The following is a 27377-nucleotide window of genomic DNA, read 5'->3' on the forward strand; positions in this document are numbered from 1 at the left end:
AATATCGGCCCCTAAAAGAGTATACTGTATGGCCTGGGTGGTTTTGTACTTTTATAATTTGTTTAAAAAAAATTAAAACAAAAGCTTCAAATAATCTAATGGAACAGTTCACAGACTCTGTTCTGATCTGTTTGTTCTTTTCAACATCCCCCTAAGATGGCAGAATCTCACATATGTAACAGATATCCATGAGACTCGGTTGTAATTTCCAAGTGTTTTATAATATAGGCACATGGTTTATAAATGCTCATTTAAAAAAAAATTAAAAGGAATGTCATCCATATGAAGGCTAGTCTATTTCTACCTATATAGTTGTTTAATCTAGGAGCCTACTGTTTAGGTCACATGACACTCCAATTCCCCCTTTTAAAATAACAAATTAATAATCCAGAGCTTTCCCCCATAAGGGTGAGATGTGCTTTTATACTTCCCAGTACCCCCTTCCAAGAGGCTGGAAATGGATGGGATAGTGACCTTTTCCCTGGGCCATTTTCCAGGATTTTTCTTCATTCAGACTCCCCAGGATGAACATCCATTCCCCACCCACGCTGCTGGAGCTGGCAGGGCACAGCCTCCTGAGCCACAAGTCCAGGGCTGTGCTGGATCTGGAGGACTTGCCCATAGAGCTTTTCCCACCACTCTTTGTGGAGGCATTCAGCAGGGGACACACTGATGTCCTGAAAAAAATGGTGCAGGCCTGGCCCTTCACCCGCCTTTCCCTGGGGGCACTGAATAGGAAGCCACAGTTTGAGATGATCTAAGTGGCCCTAGATGGCCTGGAAATGCTGTTTGCCCAGCAGGATCACCCCAGGTGAGGGGGACCTAGGTGGCCTGGAAGGGAGCACCCTGGGTGCAAGGGAAGGGATGGGTATAGGCAGAGAGGAGTGGGTGCTGAATTGTGCACCACAGGCTTCCTGTGCTGCCAGCAAGAAGAGGCCTTGGCCACATCAATGATTATAGCAGCACAATTCACAATAGCTAGACTGTGGAACCAACCTAGATGCCCTTCAATAGACGAGTGGATAAAAAAATTGTGGCAGCTATACACAATGGAGTATTATGCAGCACTAAGAAACGACAAAATCATAGAATTTGCAGGGAAATGGATGGCATTAGAGCAGATTATGCTAAGTGAAGCTAGCCAAGCCCTAAAAAACAAATGTCAAATGTCTTCTTTGATATAAAGAGAGCCACTAAGAATAGAACAGGAAGGAAGAGCATGAGGAAAAGACTACCAGTAAACTAAGACGAATGGGGGGAGAGAAAGGAAGAGAGAAGGGAAAACATATGGAAATGGTAGGAGACCTTCAGTGATACACAAAATTATAAGAGGTTATGAGGGGAAAGGGGGTGGGGGGAAAAAGGGGAGAGAACTGAACAACAGCAGAGGAGGTAGAGAGGGAAGATGGGAGGGGAGGGGAGGGGAGGGGGGATAGTAGGGGATAGGAAAGGTAGCAGAATACAACAGTCACTAATATGCCATTATGTAAAAACGTGAGTATGTAACAGAAGTGAGTCTGTATTATGTATTTGGGGAGTTCAAATCTCAATTGAGTCGAATGTATGAAAGATGATATGTCTTGAGCTCTGTAATGTTTTGAACAATCAATAAAAAAAAAAAAAACTAAAAAAAAAAAAAAAAAAAAAAAGAAGAGGCCTTGGCCATGTTGAGGCCTATCTGGGAAAGGCTTCCAGATGTTGAGGTGCTTGTGGCAGCTGTAGTGACCCATGAAGGAGGCTGTACCTGACCCTGCCTCAGTCTGTACAAGTAGGGGCACCAGGCTGGATGGGAGGGAAGTGGATAAAGAAAAGGGAGACAGAACCAAGAGGGGGAGGTCGGAGCAGCAGCTAAGAGGTGAACAAGGGGCCTTAGTTGTGAGACTCTACTGTTGTTCCAGCAGGAGGTGGAAACTGCAGGTGCTAGATTTGTGGAATGTTCCCCAGAACTTCTGGAGGATGTGGTCTGGAGTCCTGGTTGATGCCTGCTCACCAGTTGACATTAAGAAGAATTTAATATTGAAACTTGGTCCAGCAATGGCAGCTAAGCCACCCTTCAAGGTAGTCATAGACTTGAGCCTCAGAAAAAGACCCCTGGATAAATTTCTGACCCACTTGTTCCTGTGGGTAAGACAGAGAAGGGACAGGCTGACTGTGTTGCAATAGGCTGAAGATCTTTGGGAAACCCACCAGCTACACCAGGAAGGTCCTGAGACTGCTGCAGCTGGACTCTGTCCAGAAGGTGGAAGTGCATTGTGCCTGGGCGCCCTCCACCTTGGCTGCTTGTGCTCTATTTTTCAGCCAGATGAGGAACCTGAGTAAGCTGCTTGTCTCCCAGGTCTATGTGCTTGCCTACACCTCCCAAGAGGAGCAGGAGCAGCTGCTTGCCCAGCTCACCTCGCCGTTACTCAGGATGGACTTCCTGCAGAAGTTCTGTGCCAATGCTGTCTTCCTCCTTGAGGACCACCTGAAACAGGTGCTTAGGTGAGTAAGAGGGGGTGAATATCCTCTGAAGACCAGTTACAGGAAATTGGCACCTACTAGCCACTGACACTCTCATGGTTAATAAGGCACTGGAAGGTAAATAACTCATCCTTTAGTTCCTATTGGATCCTGAAGCTAGTTTGCATAACATGAGTTGGAGCAGACTTCTAAATGAGGGTCCAGAGTCTAGGACGTGCCACCTTGCTGGGAATCCAGTTGGGAGGGACAAAAGCTAGAAATGGGATTGATGTTCCCTCCATGGGAGGCCTGTCCAGCAAAGGTGGTGGAAAGCAGGTAGAGAAGAGTGCTTGGAAGAAGGGAAGCCCCAACCCTGACACCTGTCAACAGGGTAGGTCTGTGCTCCCCAGCTGGGAGCAGAGGACCTGCCTTTATACCCACCTGGGGAAGGCTGTTCTGAACTCCAGGTAGTGATCCTGGGTGTAAGGGTCAGGAGCAGGGGTAGAAATCTTGCTGAGGGTATAGGGTGTGTGCCTCTCAGAGGGTTAACCCCAGTGGATTTTGATATATCCTGCCCAAATTTGTCCTTCATACATGACTCCCCATGACCTCCTGTGGTCAGACCTGTAAGTTAGGAGAAGACACAGATATGTGGACTCATCTGTTCACAGGAGATGTATTGAAAGGCTCACCCTTACATGGGGTGAAGTGAATGACCAGATTTTGCAAAAGGCAGCATCATAATTGTGGACCATTGTCGGATCACCAGGGTGACTTTGGTTTTGGGCCAATTTGTCTTCTCCCTCCTTGACATTGCTCCTCACAACTAACTGTCTGGTTTTTCATTAGGCACCTGAAGACCCCCCAGGAGACCCTCTCAATAACCAACTGCCCACAGTTAGATTCTGACTGGAATTACCTTTCTCGATATCCAAAGCCAGACAGCTCAGACACCTGGAACTGAGGGGCATCAAACTGACCGATTTCAGTCTGGAGCCCCTCCAAATCCTGCTGGACAGCACTGCAACCACCCTGAACATCCTGGACTTGGCAGCTTGTGGGATCACTGATTCTCAGCTCCAAGCCCTCTTGCCTGCCCTGAGCCGCTGCTCCCAGCTTGTGATCTTGAGCATCCATGGGATACGCCTTTCTATGTCAACCCTGGGGGACCTGCTGCTTCACACTGCCAGGCTGAGCCAGTTGAGCATAGAGCTCTACCCTGCCCCTCTGGAGAGCTATGATGCCTGGGGTACCATCCACCCCGGGAGATGTTCCCAACTCTGTGCTGAGCTGACAGCAATAGTGAGGGATTTTAGGCAGCCAAACATCCTTGTGTTCTGTACTGTCTTCTGTCGTCATTGTTGCTCCAAGTTCCTGTATAACAAGGGCCTCATTCACTGCTCCTGTCCAACAGCTGCCAAGTTGAGTGTGTTTCAAAAGTGTACTTCTAGGCAATTGTAGATATAACCAGGATGTAAGGTCACCTTAGAGGGAACACAGAAGCCATTTCAGGCATTGCCTAAAGAGTGGATGGGAAAAAGAAAGTACAGCAGGGGGCTCCATTGGAGAAAAGCCCCCCTAGGATAGGACCTTCAGGACATTTTTCTCTATAGAGACATACATAGGGACCTGGATTTCTAGAATGGGATTCAGGCATGATGGGCACAGAAAGATGCTACTTTCTTTCATGGCTGGTCCATAAATCATCATAAAAGGAACAGAATCTCAAGGTTAGTCTTCTGTCATCCTCTGCACTGGATTTACGTGGCTTTCTAATGAAACCTTTGGATTCTCCAGGTGCTGATGGAGAAAGAAGGCATGGGGTACTTGGTGAACAATGAGGTTCATCCCCAGGAAGTAAAGGTATCAAACTGAAATCTGGTTATGATGTGTGGCTACTCTGTGGCTTAACACATGCATGTTCACACAGGTGGATTGGAACATTCTATGTAGGCATTGAACATGAGCCATTGAAAGAAAACCTCTTCTCAGTGGACCTCAGTGCCACCCAGACATTCAATGCTGGTTCTTCCTCATGGGTCTCCATTTAGACCCGGAAAACTCAGGTCTTGTTCTCTGGGTGTGCTGGGCAAGGGCATCTGTGCATAAGAAAGGCCACATTGTCTCACTCCCACTGCTGCAGGAGGTGTCCATGTTGCACATTGACCAGAGCCTCTGTGCCTAACTAAACCTTACCTGTCATCCACCTAGGTAGTCTGTCCACAGTTAAACCTTTGGTGCCCGTTGAAGGTACCCAAATTCGCTTTCAGCAAAATAGTAGAATCATATATGTAGATAACACTTGAAAATATTTCAAAATGAAACTGAATCAATTAAAAGCTCTGGTGGGGGGGCGCGTTTAGCACATAACTGAGAGATCTTACTCTAACAATTCCCTCCACTGAGAACTGGGCTGATGGGGTTGTGCAGTGACCTTAGCCTTTGTTTCTAATCCAAGAATGAGAACAATGTCCACCCAGTCTTCATTTGAGGTATTCTAAAGCTGCCTGTGGACATGTTTTAATTATGGCTTCAATAATTCTCCACACATAGTGAACTGGAACACACTTTGATGTGTAAGCAGACTGCAGCTCACTCTTGGAACTGGTAGCAGAGTCTGGGCGAAGCACAGCCAGCCTCTCTGTCACCCACAGAGGGATCTTTGTGCCTTGCTCCCTCTTTGTGGCACTTACTTTACTCCAGCTCTAAGTCTAGCTTGCACATGTGAGGCAGGTGGAAGGTTTTGAATGGCATTCATTTTGTTGGATTCAAGGATCAAATAAAGTCAAGGAATATCTGCATAATGAGATCTGTCATCATGTGTTCTTTTAAGAGTTATCACGGCTAAAAAGGGACTTGAAGATACTCTGGTTCCTCCAGACCCCTTGAACTCTGGAAGGATTGTGAGGGCACTTTGTTTTCTCAGATGTCTGGGGATAAAACACTCACCTCTCTTTGAGTTTCTCATCTTTTGACTCTAGGTTAATTTGTGCTGTGAGCAAGCACACAACTGTTGGATGTCATAACAAACACGACCTGGTTTGTAAGGGTGGCCGGGTCAAGAAGTGGGGACTGGGTTTCACTCCTTGGCCACTGAAAGATGCACAGTCCTTTCTACACCTGTATCCAAAAACTCTACAGCCCCTTCTGGAACACTTGCCAATTTTACCTCCACAATTTAGAAAACCCAGAAAACATGCTATTCTAGAGAAATGAGTTAACTTCATCAAAGCTAACTCAGAGAGCTGGGGACATTTCTCTGTGGTGGAGCACTTGCTAGCATGTGGAAGGGCCTGGGTTCCATCCAAGGCATCACAGAGATAAGTAAACAAATAAATAAATCCAAAAATGATGTGACCACATTGGGAAGGTTTAATTGAAATAGAGCTGTCTATCTGTTAGAAACATTCAAAAGGAAAAAACCACAACCCACATGAAAACAATGGAATGCATTCTTTAATTGGTCTGGATAGGTGGGTCAAATTGATGTCCTTAAAGATTCTCTTCCACAAACAATTGGAAAAGCTGGCTTGGTGGTTCTCAGCTGCAGTTCCAGCAGCTCAGAATGTGAGGCAGGAGGATGGTGAGTTCAAAGGGAGCCTAAGCATCTTAGAGAGGATGTAAGCAAGTTTGTGAGACCCTGTGTTAAAAACCTACCTTGGGATGGGGCTCACTGGTGTGGCATCCTTGGGTTCACTGTCTGATCCCCAAAACAATAACAATTAAGTATGAAAAGCCAGTTGCAGTGGCACATGCCTGGCATCCCAGGTACTCTAGAAGCTTTATGATTTTATTCCTTCTCCCAAATTTACTAACTGGGGCATGACACATCCTTATTTTTTTTCAGTACCTTGAGATGCAATATTCGGCCATTTATTCGAGATCTATTTTCCTCATGAAGCTATTTCTTGCTGAGGACTTCCCAGTTAGAATTGCTTTTGCTGTATCCCCAGGTTTGAATATCTTGTGTGGCCCTTTTCATTGGTCTGCAGGCATTTTACACTTTCTTTTTTTTATTTATTTTTCTTATTTATTACATAGATGACAATGTTTTGATTTCTTCAATGACCCATTGGTTGTTGGGGAACATGCTGAAGAATTCCCATGCTTTGTAACTGTCCAGGTGTTCCCCTGCTATGGATTCCATTCTTATTAAATTTATGGAGATTTATTGAGAATACATGGAGAATATGTTGTGTGCTGTTGAGAAGGATGTTTGCTCTGCAGTAGTTGGGTGGGATGGTCTTTAAATGTCTACCCTGTGCAGACATGATTTGTCCAGTGCTGAAAAGGGGAGTTGACTGGGCTGGGCATGTGGCTCAAGCAGTAGTGTGCTTGCCTGGCATGTGTGGGGTCCGGATTCCATCCTCAGCACCACATAAAAACAAAGATTGTGTCCACAGAAAAAACTAAATAATAAATCTCTCTCTCTCTCTCTCTCTCTCTCTCTCTCTCTCTCTCTCTCTCTCTCAAAAAAAGGGGGGGATTTGAAGCCCCCACTGTTCTTAGTGTGTTGTAGTCAACTTCTTTTACATTCCAGTAATATCTGTTTTGCACATGTGGGTGCTTGGGTGTCGGGCACATGTGTGTGTACAATTTCTGTCTCATGTTGCTGAATTGACCCCTTTATCATAGTGTGATCACCTTGTCTCTTTTTATTGTGTTTTAATCTGTAGTGTATTTTATCTGACAGGAGTCTAGCCATTCCTGCTTTAGGTTGGTTTTCTTCGTGTGGAATATCTTTTACATTCCTTCTCTGGTACTCTGCGTGTGTCCTGAGGTGAAATGACTTTCTTGTAGATAGCAGGCGACTGAGTCCATTAAAAGAAGAAAATCTATTAAGTCACTTTACATCTTAAAAGAGGGAAGTTTATTTCCTTTACATTCAAGGTTTTTGATTGAAAGATGCATAATTATTTCAGACTGGTCTTATTTGTTTTTAGTTTCTTTTTCAGATTTCTCTTTAGATCTTTTTCTCTGTTTTCCTCTCTTACTCTCTAGTCTGTTTCTGTGGGTTGGTGTTTTCTTCTGGGATAAATTTGGATTTCCTTCTTTGTCATTTGTGAACATGGTGTCATTTTTGTTTTTTGTCTGGGCTTCCTTTGGGATTTAGAAAATTTTTACAGTTTCCAAAGAGCGTTTTAAGCTGAACAGAACCTCTGTATGTTCTGATACCAGTACTCTCTTTAAAAAAAATCAAGTAAAAATATAACAACCTATTCCTCTTATAGGCAGAATAACAGCCTTTAAAACTCCACACCCTAAAATTTTATTCAGCAACAGAACAAGGTACCCAAGTCACTTTTTCTTCTTCTCCTCCTTTTTCCCCCCTTTGGTACCAGGAGTAGAACTCAAGGACACTAAACCACTGAGCAAGAGTTCTAGCATTTTTTTTTAATTCAGTAAATACAGAGTAGTGGGGAATTGCTCCTCCAGGAAGGAGGCCCCTCGCACATGGGTGTCAGAGGGAGATCTTATACCACTGTAGCCATGGTAGAGGGTACTTTCTCCTTCAGGTGTGTGACCCCTTCCACCTGGATGGCTGGGGAGTTCATATACCACTGCTGGCGGGGTAGAGGGAACTCTCCCCTCCAGATGGGAGACCCCTTCTATCTGGGTGTCCTGGGTAGAGGGGACTCGCAGCTCCAGGAGGAAGACCGTTCCACCAGGGTGTCAGGGAGAGTTCTTGTGCTGCTGCAGGCAGGGTAGAGAGGACATGCCCTTCCAGACGGGAGACCTCTCCCACCTGGGTGTCTGGGTGAGCTCCTATACCTCTGCAGCCAGGGTAGAGAGGACAGGCCCCTCCAATCGGTAGACCCCTCCCACCTGGGTGTTCAGGGGAGCTTGATTACTTCAGCATCCAGGGAAGAGGGGACTCGCTCCTACAGGCCGGATCCCCACCCAGCTGGCTGTCAGTGGGAGCTCCAATACTGTGACAGCAGGGTAGAGGGAACATGCCCCTGCAGGCAGAAGACCCCTCCCACCTGTGTGTTCTAGGAGCTCTTATATGGCAAAAGGTAAAGTAGAGAGAACTCGCACTTCCAGTTGAGATACCTCTCCAACCTGGGTGTCAGGGAAGCTTGTATACCTTAAAAGCCAGGGTAGAGGGGACTCTCCTGTCCATACAAAAGACCACTCCCACCTGTGTGTCTTGAAGAGCTTTTATACATCCACAGCCAGGGTAGAAAGGACTCATTGCTCCAGGAGGGAGACCCCTCTCACCTGGCTATGGGGGGGCCTCCTATACCCTCTCAGCCAGTGTAGAGGGGACTCGACTCTCTAGTCAGGAGACACCATAACCTGGGTATCAGGGGGAGCTCCTATACCACCAGAGTCAGAGTAGAGTGGACACGCACCTCCAGTTGAAAGACTGCTCCCAGCTGGGTGTTAGGGGAAACTCATATACTGTTGCACCCAGGGTAAAGTGAACATGCTCCTTCAGGCAAAAGACACCTCCCATCTTGGTGCCAGGGCAAGGTTGTATTCCTCCTTGACAAGAGTAGAGGGGACTCGCCCCTTCAGGTGGGAGACCCCCTTTCCAATAGTTGTCGGGGGAGCTCTTATACTGCTGCAGCCATTGTAGAGGGAACTTGCCCCTCAAGGCAAGAGACCACGTTCCCCTGGATTTGAGAAGGAGCTCATGTATCTCCAGAGCCAGGGTGGAGGGGACGCCCCCATTCCAGTGGGAGATATCTCCCATATTGGTATGGGGGAGAGCTCCTAAACCACAGCACCAAGAATAGAGGGGACTCGCCCCTCCAAGCAGAAGACGCCTCGAACCTTTGTCTTGGGAAAGCTTGTAAACCCCTGCAGCAAGGGAAGGGAAAAATCAACTCTTTTAGGCCAGAGACCCCTCCTACCAGGGTGTCAGTGGGAGCTCATATACAGCCACAGTCAGTCTAGAGGGGACTCGCCCCTTCATGCGGGAGACACTTCTTACCTATGTGTCAGTGGGATCTCATATATCACCACAGCCAGGGTAAAGAGGACTGTTCCTTCCAGGCAGGAGACCCCTCCTACCAGTGTGTGTGTTGGATATCCTATACCACCACAGCCAGGGAGGGGATTTGCTCCTCCAGGCGGGAGATCCCTCCCACCTGGGTGTGGTGGGTGGAGCTCCTAAAACCCCTGAAGCCAAGGTAGTGGGGACTCGCCCCTCCAGGCATTAGACCACTCCCACCTTGGTGTCAGGGCGAGCTGTTACACTACCACAGCCAAGGTAGAGGGTACTTTCCCCTTCTGGCGGGAGACCCCTCTCACCTGAGTGTCAGGGGGAGCTTGTATACCCCCCCAGCCATGTAGAGGGGACTCACCCCTCCAGGTGGGAGACCCCCATAACCTGGGTGTGGGGGGGAACTTTTATGCAGCAAGAGCCAGGGGAGAGCGGGAAAGTCAGCACTATTCAGATGACCTCCTTGGCCATGGAGGACCTCCAGAGTGTCACAGCTGGAACTCCCATTAAGGCTGGGGTGCTAAAGCTCTGACAAGAGGATAACCGAAAGATGGGGCCTTCCCCCATCTCCAGAGGGGGATGAGACTGGGCAGAGCACAACACACGGCTGCAGGAGCATCAAATCCAGGACTGGAAGGGTGCCTTGGATGCCAGCACTTTGGGCTGGCATAACGCTCCGTGGCAAGGTGCTGAGAGGGGCCTGTCTGGGGCTTCGGGGCCTGGGTATGGCGGGCCAAGGCAATGTGGCTAGGTGTGGTGGATTCACATTTGCTGGACATTCCCAGGGTCATGTGGTGCCTGGAGGCAGACTGGATGGTGTCGGAGTGGCCAGCGAGGACCTTGCTAGCAGAGTGTCACACCCCACCCTCACCTCCACTCATACCCCCACTTTACCAGAAGCTACTGAAGCCCTGGCACCAGGGCTCCGCAGGAAGGCGGAGGCCCCATGAACTGGGTTGAGGGGGAGAATTTTTTTCTATTTGCAACAATGTAGATAAACCTGGAGGATATTATGCCAAGTGAAATAACCCAGATACAGACACATACTGCTTGGTCTCACTTATATAGGGTCTAAAAGTCAAACTCATTGAAGAAAGTAAATTCATCAATTCCACACTTTCTAGAAAGAACAATAAAGACGCAGAAGACACAATAAAAAAAATGAAAGAAAAATTGCAGGATTAATCCAAGGAAAGACCTCATAATGAAATTTTGAGAAAACACACCCAATCTAGAAAACCAAACAAAACACCCCAATTTCAATAAGATCAAAAATCCTGCGTGTCCAGAGCCACAGTTTAGTCAAATGACTTCTGGTATTTTGCCAGAGGAAATGATTGAAAGGTGACCCTGCCCCGAAAATAGGGCTGCTCTAAGGCTCTGGGATAAGGGCAGATCCTGCTGCCTCTGGCGCCCTCTACTTTGGAATTCCCCTGGAGTTTTCTTGGTTCCAGAAGAATTTGCACAAGGAACCCAGTGGAGGGAGTGTGTTCCTAGGAAGTGTGTGTAGAGTGCTGGTGAGAGTTCCAAAATAAAGAGTTGCTATTTGTGGCGGCTCGGTTATTTTGTGCCCAGCCAGACTTCAGCACCTTCAAGGACATAGGAAGTTAAAATCAGTTTATGAACTGTGACCTAGTGAAAAAGGTAAAACTAAAAAAAAAGTGAAAGAAACTGGGGTTGGAGTAGAGAAAGGAAGACAAGATGGTACATAGTGGATTTTTAGGGCAATGGAACTATTCTACCTGGCACTACATAGTCGTACTGGATGGTGAATACATTCTGCATGGTACTGTAAGATGGATACATCTCATCACACTTGTTAAAAGAGTTGGGAATGCAGCTTTGTGAATAAAGGACATCTAAGCATGAGATTCAATCCCAGTCTTGCAATTATAAAAAAATAGAGAAAGCAACAAGGGAATAGGAAAGCAGAAGTTGATGTGAACTGTGGTGTCTATACCTAGTCCAAACTATGCCTTTCAGAAGAAGGTAAAAATGTTTCTTTGAGATGCATAAAACTAACATCTTTCTGAATAAGACAAAGAAATGTACAATAAGATGAAAAAAACAAATAAAAATGTCTTAAAAATTAAGAAAAACTGAGGTTATCTTTTATTTAAAAAGTGCTGTATATTTGAACAAAAAGTCTTTTTGCCCTTCGTGAAAATTCTAAAAACAAAGGTGAAAATAACAGCTGTGAACACTTTCTATAGGCACATATTTTATAATTTTATGGGCAGTTTCCTCAAGAAACTTTTGGCTCTTAGTGTATATACCACTGTGTTAACTGAGGCATTGCTTGCAATAGCCATGATACAGAAATAACCTGTGTCCTCACACAGATGAAGGGATTCTTTAAAAAGTGATATGGTGGTATACATCCACAATGAAATACAATTCACCCTATGGAAACAGGAAATTCTCCATTTATAACAATATGGATGAGAGTATGTTAAGTGAGGAGATTATGTTAAGTGAAGTAAGCCAAGTAGTGGGAGAAAAAAACCTATGCTCTCACTTAACACGTGGAATCTAAGAGTCAAAATCATAGAAGTGGAGCGTACAATGGTGTTTACCAAGTCTCATTTGTGTGGCAGTGAAACAGGAGGCAGCCAGGAGGATAATTGGGGAAAACGGGAGAGTTTGGTGAACAGGCATGAGTTTAAGTTACATAAAAGGAGGGCTATAATTGGCAATAATGTGTTTTTCAAAATAGCTAAGAAAGAATTTTTAAATGCTCTCATCACAAAGAAATGACAAATACTGAGGTGATGCATATGCTAATTTATCTGAAAGATCACATGGTACCCCATAAACCTATGTGAGAAGTTTCTTATTAAAAATAAAACTATAAGAAGGAATATTTACTGTTTTTATAGATACACATAAAGCATTACATAAACCACAAAATGTAAAATGTCATGATTTTAGACTTCACTCCAAAGCTTTTCTTATGTCCCTTCTTAACATATTTCTTTTGTTCTGCTAAACTCCTGGAGTCTACTACATGTAGTTCTGTAGTAGTTGCAGTGTAAAGAAAAGATACAGGAGCAAGGGATAAGAGTTTAATGTAATTTTGAAATGTATTATGAAAGTATTTTGCTGGTATTACCACAAAAGTTCTTACAAAAGAGAAATACATAATTCTAGAGGGGTAAAATGTATGGGGGTTTTCTGTAACAGGAATATTAAGCAGTGGAGTGAGAAAAGCCTGTATAGGCAACCAGGACATTCTTGGAGAGACAGTTAAGAAGAAGAATGAAAAATGTTTATATTATTGAGATTAAAATGAAACAGTAAATATGAAACAGTTGGAGCATGAAAAAACAGAACAAAAAATGCTGCAAACTTTAGTATGAAGCTCCATTCTGGCTGTCTGGGTTATCCTTACAATAATGATATCACAAACATACAAACTCCTGCAGCTGAAGTAAATTACCATCAAAGAAACAGCAACACTACTAGCTAGCTTTACTTTGAAGGAAGGTCTGGGGAGGAACCTGGAAGGGCTGTATCTACACATCTGTAAAAGGATGAGATTCCATGGAGGCTGTATATAAAAGGCCTGTACTGAGCATACATGCTGGGGTATTTCTTTAGTGAAATAGTTTTTCTTTTCTTTTTTGTTTCATGAATTTTATTTTCAATATTATTATTGGTGTATCATAGTTATACACATTGATGGGATTTTTGTTACATATTAATACATGCACACATTATAAGAATATAATTTGGCCAATACCATTCTTTAGCACTGTTCCTTCATTCCCTTTCTCCCACTCCCTTGTCCCTTTCCTCTTTTTGACCTCCCACTGATCTTTAGGAGATCCACCCCAACTTTTGTTTCCCTTTTTTTCTCTAGCCTCTACATATCAGAGAAAAACATAACAACACTTGATCTTCTTACTTTGGTTTATTTTGCTTAACATAATAGTCTCTGTTTCCATTCATTTTCTTTCAAATGACATAATTTTATTTCTATTTATGGCTCAATAAAGTTTCATCATGTATGTAGACCACATTTTTTAAATCCATTTATCTGTCAATGGACACAGAGGCTACTTTCATAGATTGGTTATTGTGAATTGTTTTGCTATGAACATGTATATATATGTAACCTTATAATATGATGACTTTAATTCTTTAGGATAAACACTGAGGATTGGTATAGCTGAGTCATATGGTGGTTCCATTTAAGGAACCTCCATACTGATTTCTGTAGTGCTTATACTAATGTACAATCCAACCAACAGTGTAAAAGTGTCCCTTTCTCTCCACATCCTCTTCAGCATTTATTATTAGTAGTATTCTTAATGACTGCCATTTTGACTGTTGTGAGATTTGCATTTCCCTAATTGCTAATGATGTTGAACATTTTTTCATATATTGGTGGCCATTTGTATTTTTTCTTTTAAGAAGTGTCTGTTTAATACATTAGTATGTTTATATTTATTAATTGGGTCATTTGATTTTTTTGAGTTCTTTATATATTATAGATATGAATCCTCTCTCAATACAGTAGCTAGGCAAAGATTTTCTCCCATTCTTTAGGTTCTCTCTTTCCATTTTTAATTATTGCCTTTGCTGTGCAGAAGCCTTTTAATTTGGTGCCATTTCATTTATTAACTTTTAGCATTATTTCTTGAGCTTTTGGGGTCCTATTGAGAAAGTCATTTTCTATACTTGTATGCTGGAATGTTGATCCTATATTTTCTTCTTCGTGTTGTATTGTTTCTGGTGCAATGATGGCACAGTTTTACTGTGGAATTTTCTGCTGATAATGATCACAATTGGTACAGATAAGCTCCATATTTATGCATGACATTGCATTACTTTACCTGTCTGATACCGCCTCTCACATCTAGAAAACCTAGAATGAACAGGTAGCTGAGTTAGAGAAACTGCAAAAAAAAAAATTAAAACATCTTAATTATTTTGAATGCTAAACATATGTTTCTTTGAAGGTAATATAATACAGCAGAGAGTTATATAGCAGCTAGGTTTTATACAAGTTAGAGTACCAAAAAGAGTTTAAAAATTCATTTTGACTTGTAATCAGCTGATATATTAGTTTCCTCAAATGAGGAAATGCTAAGTGCTAATGTTGCAGTTATTAATGAGTTCCCGGTTGCTGAAGGAAGCCTGGCACTTTATTATTATAATGAATTTACAATTCTTAACTTATTTAATTGCAAATACATATTATCTGTATTATTAGCCTGATGATTATTTTTCAATTAGTAGAAATTGTAAGTGTCATTTATAGTGGCTCATTTACAGTTGCTTATAAAAGATTCTATATTAATTTAGTCTAAAGCAAAATTTCAGGACCAATTACCTTCTTTTTCAAGCTCTATGAACAATCTTTTGTATGGAAAATAAAATGGCTCTGGCACTTTGTGGATACATTGGGTGGTGTTAGAGCTGCTGTCTTTATTTGAGAAGAACAGTCCAAGAAAGATAGTCAGGTGAACTTGCTAGAAGTCATTTATTAACAATAAGGAATGACCAAAATGCACAGAGGAGACATAAAGGTGATATTTTAAAAATAGAAAACATACTGGGAACCATAACAGGTCAAAAAAGATTAACAATAGAAGATAAAATGTTAATAATTTGTTTAGACATCAGCACTAGAGAATTCCCAGAAACTGCTATTGAAATGTGGTTGCAGTCGGTGGACAAGGAAATACATAAAATTTTATATAATTCTGTATATTTTTATATATTTAAATATATAAAAATATATAAAATTTCAGAGAGGATGTTACTAAATGAGGTTATTCTAATGCTATGCTACTATGACACATATGAAACAAAAACAAACATGCAAAGTCTAAAATCAACATTATGTGTAGTTCCTCATTTCATTAGGCTAAAATAGGTCTTGAGTGTTGGTCAGATTCTAAGCCACAATGCATGGAAATACCAAATGATTATGAGGAGTCTGAAAGTTTCTTCTGAAAATAACTACCAGGATTAAGACAAAAAAGAAAAAAAATGTAAAACAACAGATGGACTTCCAAACTTTAGTTTGTTTTTAATACTTGCATCCATATTTTCTCTCTCTTTTATTTTAGTTATTAATAGTCTTTTATTTATTTATTTATATGCGATACTGAGAATCAAACCCAGTGCCTCACACATTCCAGGCAAGTGTGCTACCACTGAGACACAATCCCAACCCCCTATTTTCTCTTATGCTATACCTTGGCCCAAAAAATATTCCGGTCTCTATCTTCAAAAATAAAAACATTAAATAAAAATGCTACTTGTTCTTTTTTTCCCCCTTTTACTTCATTCCATTTTTTTCCTTCTCTTTATCAACAAACCTCCCAAAAATACAGTTACACTCCATGCTTCTGAGCTTCACCACTTGCTCACTCACTTAGTCCTGAAAACCTGGTTTTTGCTCCTAGGACTCAGTGAAAGGTCTCCTTCAGAGCTCTATAATATATTGTCAAATAAAGGCAGCAGCTCTAACCCCACCACATGTATCCACACAGTGCCAGAGCCATTTTATTTTTCATATATTTATTCGTGTATCATGCCCCTCGTTTTCCTTAAACAGGTCTCTTTCTACCAAAATTCTATCCTCTGGTCCTTGGGTATTGTTTTATTTGCTATCCCTCAACCATCTACATACCTTCATACACCTTACTTGCACCTTACATTCAGAGATCCAAAAGAAATATGTATAAAAATAAAGGCAGTAAATTGTAGGCAATAGGGATATCTAAAACGAACAATCCTTAATTACACTGCAATCCTGAAAGAATATTATGTATGGCACTATTAAAATAACATATGCTAAAGTTCTTAACAATATGGAAAATGCTTATTTTATAATGTCAGTTTTAAACCAAACAAGTTAAAATATGTGTATGCAATTTAGTTTCAACTATGTAAAGAAATGAATCAGAAGAAACTAGAAAGCTATGCTCCGAAATGTTAATAGTGATAACCACTGATGGGTAACATTTTTCCTTCTTGGTAATTTTATCCATTTTCCAAATTTTCTATACTGATCTTGTTATACTTTTAGACTCAGTAAAAAAGTGAGTTCAACATCTTATTGCTGGGATGGGATTATGGCTCAATGGTTAGAGTGCTTGCCTAGCATGTGTAAGGCACTGGGTTAGGATCCTCAGCACAACATATAAATAAATAAATTAAATTAAGGTATTGTGTCCATCTACATCTAAAAAAAATTTAAAAGTTCATACTGGCAACAGAAGTTGAAAGGAAAGTGACCACAACACTCAGAGCAACCAAGAGATCTTTATTACAGCAGTGCAACAGAGGAGGAAAGAGAGAAGAAGAAGAGAGAGAGAGAAAGAGAGAGAGAGAGAGTGTGTGTGTGTGTGTGTGAGAGAGAGAGAGAGAGAGAGAGAGAGAGAGAGAGAGAGAGAGAGAGAGAGAACACAAGAGAGAGACAGAGAAAGAAAGAGAGAGCATGAGAGGGGGGGGCGGCAGTAGGGAGTTTTTATAGCCAGAATCTAATAAGGTGTCTGGGTCTGCAATCTGCCTTGTTGGCACAAGGGGGTTAAGTGTTTGGCCTTGAGTGACAGGCTGAGTGTTCATCCTTGCGCAAGGGGGCGAAGTGCAGGGGGGCGAAGTGCTCAGCCTTGAGCTGGGGCTTGGGCATTTGGGCTTGAAGCAAACAGGTGAAAAATAACCAGAGAGAGGGTTTGAGAGACAAGGTCATTCTGCAGCTAACTTTGTTTGGCATGCCCTGCAGACAGCTTACTCAGCCTGTCCTGCACTTAAAATTCCTCCCTTTTTGCTTTTCTAACTTACATGGGGAATGGTGTAAAGTCCTCTGGCTATTTTCTGTTTAATGGTGGGTGGAGTTGGGCCTAGAAGGCAAAGTGGAGGAATGTTGGGGGCAGGGACAGGTCTGAGAACACCAGGACAACCAAAAATTGCTGGAGTCTGGCTGGGCACAAATCACAAGGTACTCAAGCAGGAACAAACTTTATTTATTTTCCGAACTCCTGAGAACAGAATGCCACCCACGCGGCCATTCTAGGCACATCACACACCAACCAGAATTCCCACCACCAGAACTTTACCAACCAAGGTGAACTCCCCAGAAATCCTCTGGAGAACTTCAAAGTAGCAGGCTTCCCAGGCAGACAGCAGGGGTCTATATACAATTGAATACACAACCTGTTTCAATCCAGCATCATCTTAATGGCTTGCCTCTCAACCAATAATTCTGGCAAAATGCCAGGAGCCATTCTGACTGGCTGTGGCTCTCAACAAAAAATAACAGTGGCTATAGTCAACTACTTTGTAGGGGTAAAGTCCATAAAAGTTCTTTGAAGCCATAGGTTGTCAATGGCATCAAACCATTTCTGATGGGAGGAGATCTTTGGTATCAGTCATTGGTCTTGTTGTAGAGTTTCTAGGAAGTATTGAAGTGGCTTGATTGAATTCAGTAATGTTAATGGTGACAGCCTGATTGCAGCTAGTGGAAAAGTAATTGCCTTGACCCATAAAGTGAGAGTGGGTTGTGTCATCCTGGTGGCTTGGTTGTAGAAGCAGCATCTGTGGTTTGAGATAAAAACTTGAGAGAGAATAATGATTAGTAAAAGAAGAAGAGGGTTGGTGAGAAATTTTGAGTTTGGTGGGTATGGTGGAAGTCCAGGACTGGACATTTTTAACAGGTGCCTTTTAAGGTGGGAGACATGGTACCAGGGGGAGTGGCCCAAAAGCTTGGTCACCATTGGGGTAGTAAGTGTGACTGTATAGGGTCCCATCCATTAAGGCTCCAATGATTGAGAATGCAGTTCCTGAAGTAAGACTGAGTCACCCAGTTGAAGAGGGTCCAATTCAGTTTGTGGTTGTGTTGGGATTGAGGCAATGAATGACACAGAAAGGCACTGGTCTGCATCTTCCCTTAGGAGTTTTCATAGAAGTGTGAGATAGGACATGTAGGACACAAATGGAGGAGGAGTGATTGGAAAGCTTTGAGTGGTTAAGAAAGGGCACCCATATAGTTGCTCAAAGGGGCTAAGGCCTGAGGGGGCTCTTGGGGCTATCTGAATTCAGGTGAGGGTTAACAGTAGGAAATTGGGCCAGAAGAGCCTGAGTTCAAGCAAGTTTAGTGAGATGATCCTTGAGAATGCTGTTAGGCCTCTCAACCTTACCCAAGGACTGGGGTTGGTGGGGGATGTGGAGCCTCTAAGTAATGTTGAGGCCTTTGGAGACTAGTTGAAAAACCTAAGAAATGATGGCGGGACTGTTGTCTGACTGGATGGAGGTGGGAAGTCTTAACCTGGAAATGATTTCCTTAATGAGAATGGAGGCAAGTGTCAGCAATTTCCCTGGATGTAGGTAGAGAAGGCATCTATCCAACCTGAAAAAGTATCAACCAAAGTAAGTAGGTAGTGAAGCTATTTGTGCCTAGGCATGTGAGTGAAGTTGATCTACCAGTCTTTTCATGGCTAGTGGCTCCTCACTGACGTGTGGGGAGTTTAGTTTTGTTGCTTCCTTGTGGGGATACTGTAGAGCAGACTGAACAAGCAGAGTGGACCTGCTGGACAGTAGTTCTCATTCCTAGGACGTGAAAGAGGGGTTGTGAAAACTGAAAAAAGGGGTTAGAGAAAGTTTTAGATAGGCACAGAGTCTCTGGAGTTAGAGGAGTTGGTCATGAGTCCCAGGTCTCTGTCTTGGGCATCAGGGGCTGGTAGTTGATTGACTGACTGGTTGGTGAATTTATGTATCTGATCTTGCAGGAACTTTTGTAGACAATTCAATAGTCATGGTGCTATTAGGAGAAACATAAAGAGAACTAATAGGGTCCTGCGAGGGGGAGGAGCTAATGCAATATTTGACTGAACATTCCCCATGGAGACTGTTGACCTGGTTCCTGCCTCCTCTTTTCTAGCTGTTCTTGTCTTTCTTTACTCCTAGGAATGTCTGGGTTTTGGCTTAACTGTTTGGTAGGTGTTTAAAAGCAAGCTGGACAAAATTGACTTTATTTCTATTTATCGTGAAGAGTCAGCTGAGTTCTCATAGGGGTGACTCATGGGGGAACTTGAGAACAGCTTTTTAGTTCTGCTAGTGCCATTTGTGAGAGGATGGGTCCAGGTCTTGCTTGACCATGTGGCTTCCCTTGCAAGCATCAAGGATGTCTCTTGTCTCTAATGAACCTCCTCTTCATAGCAAATGCACTGATTGGCTTTTCATTCTCCAGTGGTCTCAATAGTCTCTCTGATCAGGAGGTTATGTGACCTAGAGTTGCAAAGCACTTTAGAAAAATTCCCTGTTCCCTAGATTTCAGACTGACTCAGAGGGCAAGAGCCAAATATTGTTTTTTTTGGCCATTTTAATTTAAGTTTGAGTCTTGATCATAAACATCCAGCAATGTTAGTTTCACCTTAAATTAAGAGTATTGGGCTTTAGCTGAAGTTTGGCCTACTTGGGAGTCATTCTGACATGTAGTAAGATGGAAGGCATAGCCTTAACTCAGGTAATTCAGGGCTTTTTAAAAATCTTAGGTAAAGTGTTCTAGTATTGAAGTTGATCTTTTTTTAAATATACTATTTTATAAAGTTTATATATATTGTTGCTTGATGTCACATGAATATTAGCTAACACAATATGATATTACATTTAAATTGCACCCAGTGTATAGAACTTTATATTAATCTTATTCATAATAGGTCCAGTTATAATACATCTCCAATATGTTATTTTTATAAGCCTAATATTACCATTCAATCTTTTGTAGAACATCAGCTTGATATAATTTTTTTAAAGCTCCTATCTGAAAGACTTTTATACCTGGAAAATATGAAAACATTTAATATACAAAGAAGAGTAATATTACCACAATTACATTGATGTTTTCATATTAATCAAGTTTAGCTCTTAAAGCAATAATGTATTACAATATTGCAAAATAACAGTTGTTGTTTAACCATAGTTGTATAACCCTGAATTCCTTCAAGATTACTTGCTCAAAAAACTTACATACATAACCAATGTACATAGACCTTCTTTATCACTTGCTTAAACTTATATATCCAATGTACACAGACCTTCTTTATCATTTGCCTAAACCCTCTTATTTACCTAATAGACTCTCTTATCCAGAAACACATTTTTCTTCTATTAAATTTATACGTAGAACCTTTTAATTTCTCTTTCCCATCTGTTAACTATTTCTTTATTCACACTTTGAAATAATCCTTGTAAATTTCTGAATTTGGGGAAATTATTCCAATTTAATAAGAGATATTTTGTTATTTGTAGTACACAATTAATCAAATCTGTTTAACATTTCATGAAAACATAAACAATGTTTAAATGTATATAATTATATTGTTCAAGGGATGAACAAGGCAAGGCACCTAAGATAGCAGTAAAGATAGGAAAACAGGTTTATTTGGTTGCAGCCAGATTCAGAGGGCACAGCTTCTACTGTAATCAAGTAATCCCCTAAACTCCAAGTTTAGGTAGTTTCAGAATTTTGCACCCAGCATGTAAGGGAAGGAGCTCCGAAGGCCGGTGGTGGATGTAGTTCTGGTGTTGGAGAAAATGGGTTCAGGCTGTCCAGTGAGTGGCACTTCAGAAGGAAGAGGGACCCAAAAGTGGGTTTTAACTCTCTCCTGGGATTTAACACCAATGAAAGGAAAGTGACCACAACACTCAGATCAACCAAAAGTTCTTTATTACAGCAGTACAACAGAGGAGAAAAGAAAGAGAGAGAGAGAGAGAGAGAGAGAGAGAGAGAGAGAGAGAGAGAGAGAGAGAAGAGAGAGAGAGAGAGAGAGAGAGAGACAGAGAGATAGCAAGAGACAGAGAGGGGCCCAGCAGGAGGGAGTTTTTATAGCCCAAATCTAATGGGGTCTCTGGGTCTGCAAGCTGCCTTGTTGGCACAAGGGGGTTAAGTGTTCGGCCTTGAGTGGTGGGCTGAGTGTTCAGCCTTGAGAAGGGGGGCAAAGTGCTCAGCCTTGAGCTGGGGCTTGGGCATTTGGGCTTAAAGCAAACAGGTGATAAAGAACCAGACAGAGGGTTTGAGAGGCCAGGTCATCCTGCAGCTAACTTTGTTTGACATGCCCTGCAGACAGCTTACTCAGCCTGTCCTGCACCTAACAGAAGTAAGCCCAATTTTTATGTTGGCATCCACACAAAATCTAATACTCAATACACTTTGCATTCTTGTCCCTCACTATATCCTAAAACATTCTCTGCTCTCTTGCTGGACACTATGTTTTCAACATTCTTTCATGGTTCTGTCCATGTCTTAGCAAATCTGCCAAAAGTGGGAAATGTCAAACTTGAAGAACTTTGTTTCCTAAACTCTAAGACAGAGGCTGGAGGAAAATATTTAGAATCACCTAAGAAAAAAGAAATTATTTTATTCAATTCATAATGGATATATTGGTAGGAATAATAAACATAAAACTCACATTCTAACATGACACATGATAAAATTTGCTCTTCAGTATAAACTGCCATACAAGTTAAAAATTTCTAATAGAATTTAGATACATAATCTAATCCTAAAAAAACTAAACTTAATAAAAATAACAGCCACTATACAGATTATGGAAATCAAGATAAATCAGAATACTAAAATATTTATACATTGTACAGATAAGAGAATAAACACCAAGAAAAATAATTTCATAGTATTAAAAAAAGCAAAAAAATAACAAGTAGTTTAATTCCTGAAATAGTATCTAGTAGATATTGAACAGGTATTTGTTAAATAAAAAAATGTACTTGTCCAAGGAATTAGATTGTGCCTGATGGGAATTAATCAGTAAACACTTGTTTTTTAAAACAAGTTTTTAAATATAATTCACATAATATTCAATTTATCTATTTAAAAGATGTTTTTAATGGTTTTTAGTATACTCAGTATGTGAAATCACCATAATCAATTTTAGAACATTTTTGTTACCTCCAAAAGAAAGCTTGCACTCATTAGTAGTCATTCTGTACCTCCCTCTCTCCCACCCCTCAGACTCAAGTGACAACAATTTATCTACCATTTGCTTCTAAAATTTTGCTTTTTTTATTTTTAGACTTAAATACTTTAATATGCAATGAAGAAAAGAGAATGCAAGTTACAATAAATAAAATGCTAGAGTACTTAAGAACACAACTTCCCTCACATTTTCTATTAGCATATAAAAGCTATTAATATGCAAAAACCATACTTTAGTCCTTTGAATTGCCCTGAAGCTATGTTCTGAAGGGTTTGTAACACTTAAGAACTGGCATTAAAAAGGCAAAAAGCATTATAACTCATAAACAGCACAAAAATCTTACTTAATCTCTAAAAATAATAGAAATGCAAATGTTTTATTCGCCATAGAGATAAAAAGGGAAACATCAGTGAAATGAATTGGACAACGTGATTCACTCTTCATTACAAGCCCTTTTCCCAAATTCACAACTTTCACATTTGGTAATCTTAAAAAAAGCAGTTAAAAAAGAAAGGAAAGAAACTTTCACTTGATGTAAATAGGCCAAGTCATTTAATGTCTCCACATGTTTAAATTGACTACACTTTTCTAGCTGGGAATGTATTTTCCTTATTTTAGTGAGCTTAAATAATGTACCCATGGTAATGAATAAGGCCTGGCTTTAGGTCCAGAAACCTTCTCTATCCGTCTGTTTCATAATTACTCCAATATTATGGAACACAATAAGACGTTTTCTTGGTTCAGTTTTAATAGTAATAAGAATTTTTAAAATCCATGCTACTTCGCAGTTTTTCAGAGTTTTTTCTCCTAAATGTGGATTTTGAAATTCTTAGGTATGCTATATAATTATATAAAGTCCATTTCCATGTGTTCATAAACTTTAGCACCCAATAAAAGTATTAGGAATTGGGCTATATAAACTACTTCCTCATCTCCACCCCTTAATTACCAGTAATGAGTTTCATTTAGGGAACAATGAGGAACAAGTACCATAACCTACAGGCATCTAGCAATGGAGGGAATTCAGACACAGAAATTAAGGCTCTGGAAAGGTTAAGTCATAGTGGAAACTTCTGGAGTGGAGCTGAATTCTTATACCCTTTTCCCAGCTGCAGACTTAGATAAATGTGTGAGGTGTTTAGTTTTTGCATGGGACCCACCATAAACTGACATTTTATCCATTTTTTTTCTCCATGAAAGAAAAGAAATGGAAATACAAGTGCTTGTTACCACATGCTTTTAAGGCTTAAAAGCCTATCAGTAAGCATGTTGTATCTGTGATTGAGGAGATCACTTTATAAATTGCCAGAAGAATCTCCTCTAATGGAGACTGAAGTCACTCTCTCTCCCCAAGAGCCATGAGAGAAAAGAGAGAGAGTCCCCTACTTGCACATGAAATCTCCCTTTCTCCTCCGACCTCCCTATTCCTCTCCCAAACAGGCCAAGCTGCCTTGGGAGGTGGCTGGGAGAAAAAGAAACGCTCAGTCCCCCATGGCAAAGTCTTTGGTCTTTTCCTCCTGGTCCCCCATTTTGTAGCGCAGCAGAAAGAGCAGGTGAAGAGGGTTGTCCTGGGAGCGAAGCAGCATGATCTCTGCTGAAATGTTCCTGCCTTGCTCCACTTGTACCGTCTCCTTTAGGTAGAGGAGTGCCTGCTTCAAGCGTGTGGCCTGGTGAAAAGGCGAGATAGACAGCACCAGCGGTTTCTCCGAATCTTCCCCAGGGAAGGTCCCCTGGAACCAAAAGGCCAAACCATGCATGGGCGCCCATTCATAACAGCTGTAGAGAAATCGCCCACTCACCTTGCCTCCAGCTCCAGCTCCAGGACAGCGCAGGCCAGCTGGAGCTGAGCAAAGTGTTGCAGCCAGGCCAACACATCCTGGCTGGACAGACCCTGAACCAAGATCTCTGAGTGGCTCATAAGGCAGCTTGTGGTGAAACTCTAGGCAACTCATGTCCATGCCTTAGTGCTGCTTCACCTTGCTCCAAGAGCCTAGGCGCCACTCCAGCATCTGGTTGCTGATGGGGGCTACAAAGAACTCAGTGAAAACTAGTAGGAGAATACTGACCTCTCTCAGCCACTGGGTGTGCAGGTGCAGCAGAGAGCTCAGCATAGACTCATGCAAAAATCCATAGCCCATTCACTCGCTCAAGATGGCATCCACTTGCTCTGGCAACTCCACCATCTCCACCGGACCCTGCAGGACATGCACTTGGTCCTCAAGCCTGTTGAGCCGCCCTACCTCTCGGGCCTCTTGCCAAATGGCACTATCAGCCTAGGCACAGAATATGCTCAAAATGCCAGTGCCTGCGCCCACCTCCAACAAGGTCTTGCCTTGCAGACCTGCCCAGTTCCGCAGGATGCCAAGGCGGTAGGCATTGGTGAGGACGAAGTTGGAGATTCTCTCCTTCCCGACATGTCCCTGTAGCACTCCTAGTACAGGTGGTCCTGCTTGCTTGCTCTTAGTCCTCTGGGGTCTGGATCATGGCAAGTCCACCTCCTGCTCCCCGTCCTCTTCTTCTTCAGTTCTCTCCCCTCCTTTGCTGCCGCCCCCCTACGACTCTCCAGATATTTCATACAAATGGAATCATACAATATTTTGTCTTTTGTGATTGGCTTCTTAACATGATGTTTTCAGGTTTCACCTACAGTGCAGCATGTATCAGTACTTCATTTATTTTTATTGCCAAATATTCCCTTTTATGGATGCACCACATTTTATTCAGTTGACAGATCATGGCGTCATTTACATATTTTTGGCTCTTATGAATAATGCCATATGAAATTCATGTGCAAGTTTCTATGTGAACATTTTATTTTCAATTCTCTAGCATACATACCTTTGGGACTTACTGGGGCATATGCTCTTTTCCATTACTGGTTAAGTGTAAGTTCAAAAAAAATGGAACTGTTAATTCTGGCTGAGAAATTAGAAAAGACTACTTAGTAAAAGTGGTATGTGAGCTAAGTATTGAAATAGGAGTGATAGGATTCAACCAGAAAAGGGAAAATGCGATGACAGAAAGTCAGACATTTTGACTTGAATAACATTTGACTTATGTTTGCATATCATTATCCACAGTACATGTATGAAAACACAAATTGGTGTAAATATATTTTATATACAACAAGAGATATGAAAGCTGTGCTTTGTAAGTGTAATATGAATTGTAATGTATTCCGCTGTCATATAAAAAAATCAATTAAAAAATGGCATTTTAAGGAGTGGTATATCAGCAGTAAATCTTCATCAACAAAGCATATGTTTTTACTTCTGAATGTTTTATTAGTATATTATAGCTACACATAATAGTGGGGCTCATTTTGACATAATTATATATCATGGAATAAAATTTTCTCCACTTCAGTCCCCAGTACTTCCTCTTTTCATCTCCTTCCCCCTTCTCCTATTTCATTTCTACTCTAATGGTCTTCCTTCTATTTATTTATAATTTTAAAATTTAGTTCTTTATATATAAAAATAAAGGTCAAATTCACTGTGGTGCATTCACATGTACATAGCATAATTTGGTCAATTTTAATCCATTATTCCTCTCCTTTCCCATTCCTCCTCCCTCTCCATCCATTGCTCCACTGATCTCCCTTCTATTTTCACAGGATTCCTCCCCCACTTTTTCCCCTTTCTTTGGTCAAGCTTTTTTCTATGAGAGAAAACATTCAACCTTGACTTTCTGAATCAGACTTATTTAATATATATATATATATATATATATATATATATATATATATATTAGTATAATACTCACAAAATTTAATATTTAACTAGAACTCTACAGTTTCATGGCATTGAGTACATTCACATTTGTACAACCATCACCAACATCCATCTTCAAAACATTTCCATCTTGGCAAATTGCAAATTTTCACCCTTAATAAAGATAACTCCCAGTCCCTGGCAACCTCCACTTTACTCCTAGAGTACTTTTGGACTGTTTCTTTTTCACTTAGTAAGAGAGGTCCACCACTGACTATATTTACAGGCCTTGCTGCACAAACATGATTGAGTGTATTGTAAGGACAAGTAACAGAAAATAGGAAAAAAAAAAGGTGGAGACAAAAACTAAACATATGGATCTCTATCCACAGGCTTAAGCAGCCCTGCCACAGATCTGCCTGATTATTTTACATCAAGAAATTGACCTTCCATCTGGTGCTGTGGTGCATACCTGTAATCCCACCAGCCTGGGAGGCTGAGGCAGGAGGATTGCAAATTCAAATCCAGCCTTAGCAAAAGCAAGGGGCTAAGCAACTCAGTGAGACACTCTCTCTAAATAAGATACAAAAAAAGAAGGCTGGGGATGAGACTTTGTGGTTGAGTATACCTGAGTTCAATCCCGAGTACTAAAAAAAACAAAACAAAACAAAACAAAAAACATAAAAAGAAAAAAAAAAGAAATTGACCTTTGCTTTGACCTTCCTATAATCCCAACTACTCAGGAAGCTGAGGCATGAGGATTGCAAATTTGAGGGCAACCTGGGAAGCTTAGCAAGACCCTGTCTCAAAATAAAGTTTGTAAAATGCGCAGGGGATGCAGTTCAGAGGTAGAATGCTCCTGGTTTCCAGTCCCCGGATTTTTGAAGCCATTTTCACTTTGCAGATTCACCAGCAGTTTCACACTTTCCCAATTTCCCTGCCTTCACAGGAGGCTAGGCACATCACAGCCCCACTATACCTTCATGTCCTCAGGGTCCATCCATGGTGAGGATTCTGCTGAGGGTCCTATAGGCACTTCAATGTTCCCCTCTTGTACCATCACAGTCCTGGCATTGAACTTTACATGTTTTACCATGACCTTGAAATCTAAATGTTGTAGAACCCTGAGTCCCCAGAACACAGCTAACCTGAAGCACACTTGCTTGCACTGATGCTTTCTGTCAAGAAAGCATTTCCTAGTGCATCCTCTTGAAAAACAACTTGGCAATGCCTCAGAGTTCAACAGTTATACTATGATGGAGGAAATTTCCAAAAGTGTCAAATAAAAATTAATCACTGTATAATCCTAAGCTACATGTCTAC

General features: G+C 41.5%; 1 long non-coding RNA gene and 1 pseudogene across 1 annotated transcript; one reads left to right on the forward strand and one right to left on the reverse strand.

Annotated features, from left to right (window-relative positions):
- The first annotated feature begins 2297 nt into the window (after window positions 1-2297).
- On the forward strand, window positions 2298-5243 carry LOC144368194 (uncharacterized). Its single transcript, XR_013427969.1, has 2 exons — window positions 2298-2481; window positions 3289-5243. It is a non-coding gene; the product is annotated as an uncharacterized LOC144368194 (long non-coding RNA).
- A 17455-nt stretch (window positions 5244-22698) lies between these two features.
- LOC144368611 (protein arginine N-methyltransferase 6-like) lies at window positions 22699-27150 on the reverse strand (annotated as a pseudogene).
- Window positions 27151-27377: the final 227 nt, after the last annotated feature.

The sequence above is a fragment of the Ictidomys tridecemlineatus genome, chromosome 11 (assembly GCF_052094955.1).
Source record: "Ictidomys tridecemlineatus isolate mIctTri1 chromosome 11, mIctTri1.hap1, whole genome shotgun sequence".
NCBI lineage: Eukaryota > Metazoa > Chordata > Mammalia > Rodentia > Sciuridae > Ictidomys > Ictidomys tridecemlineatus.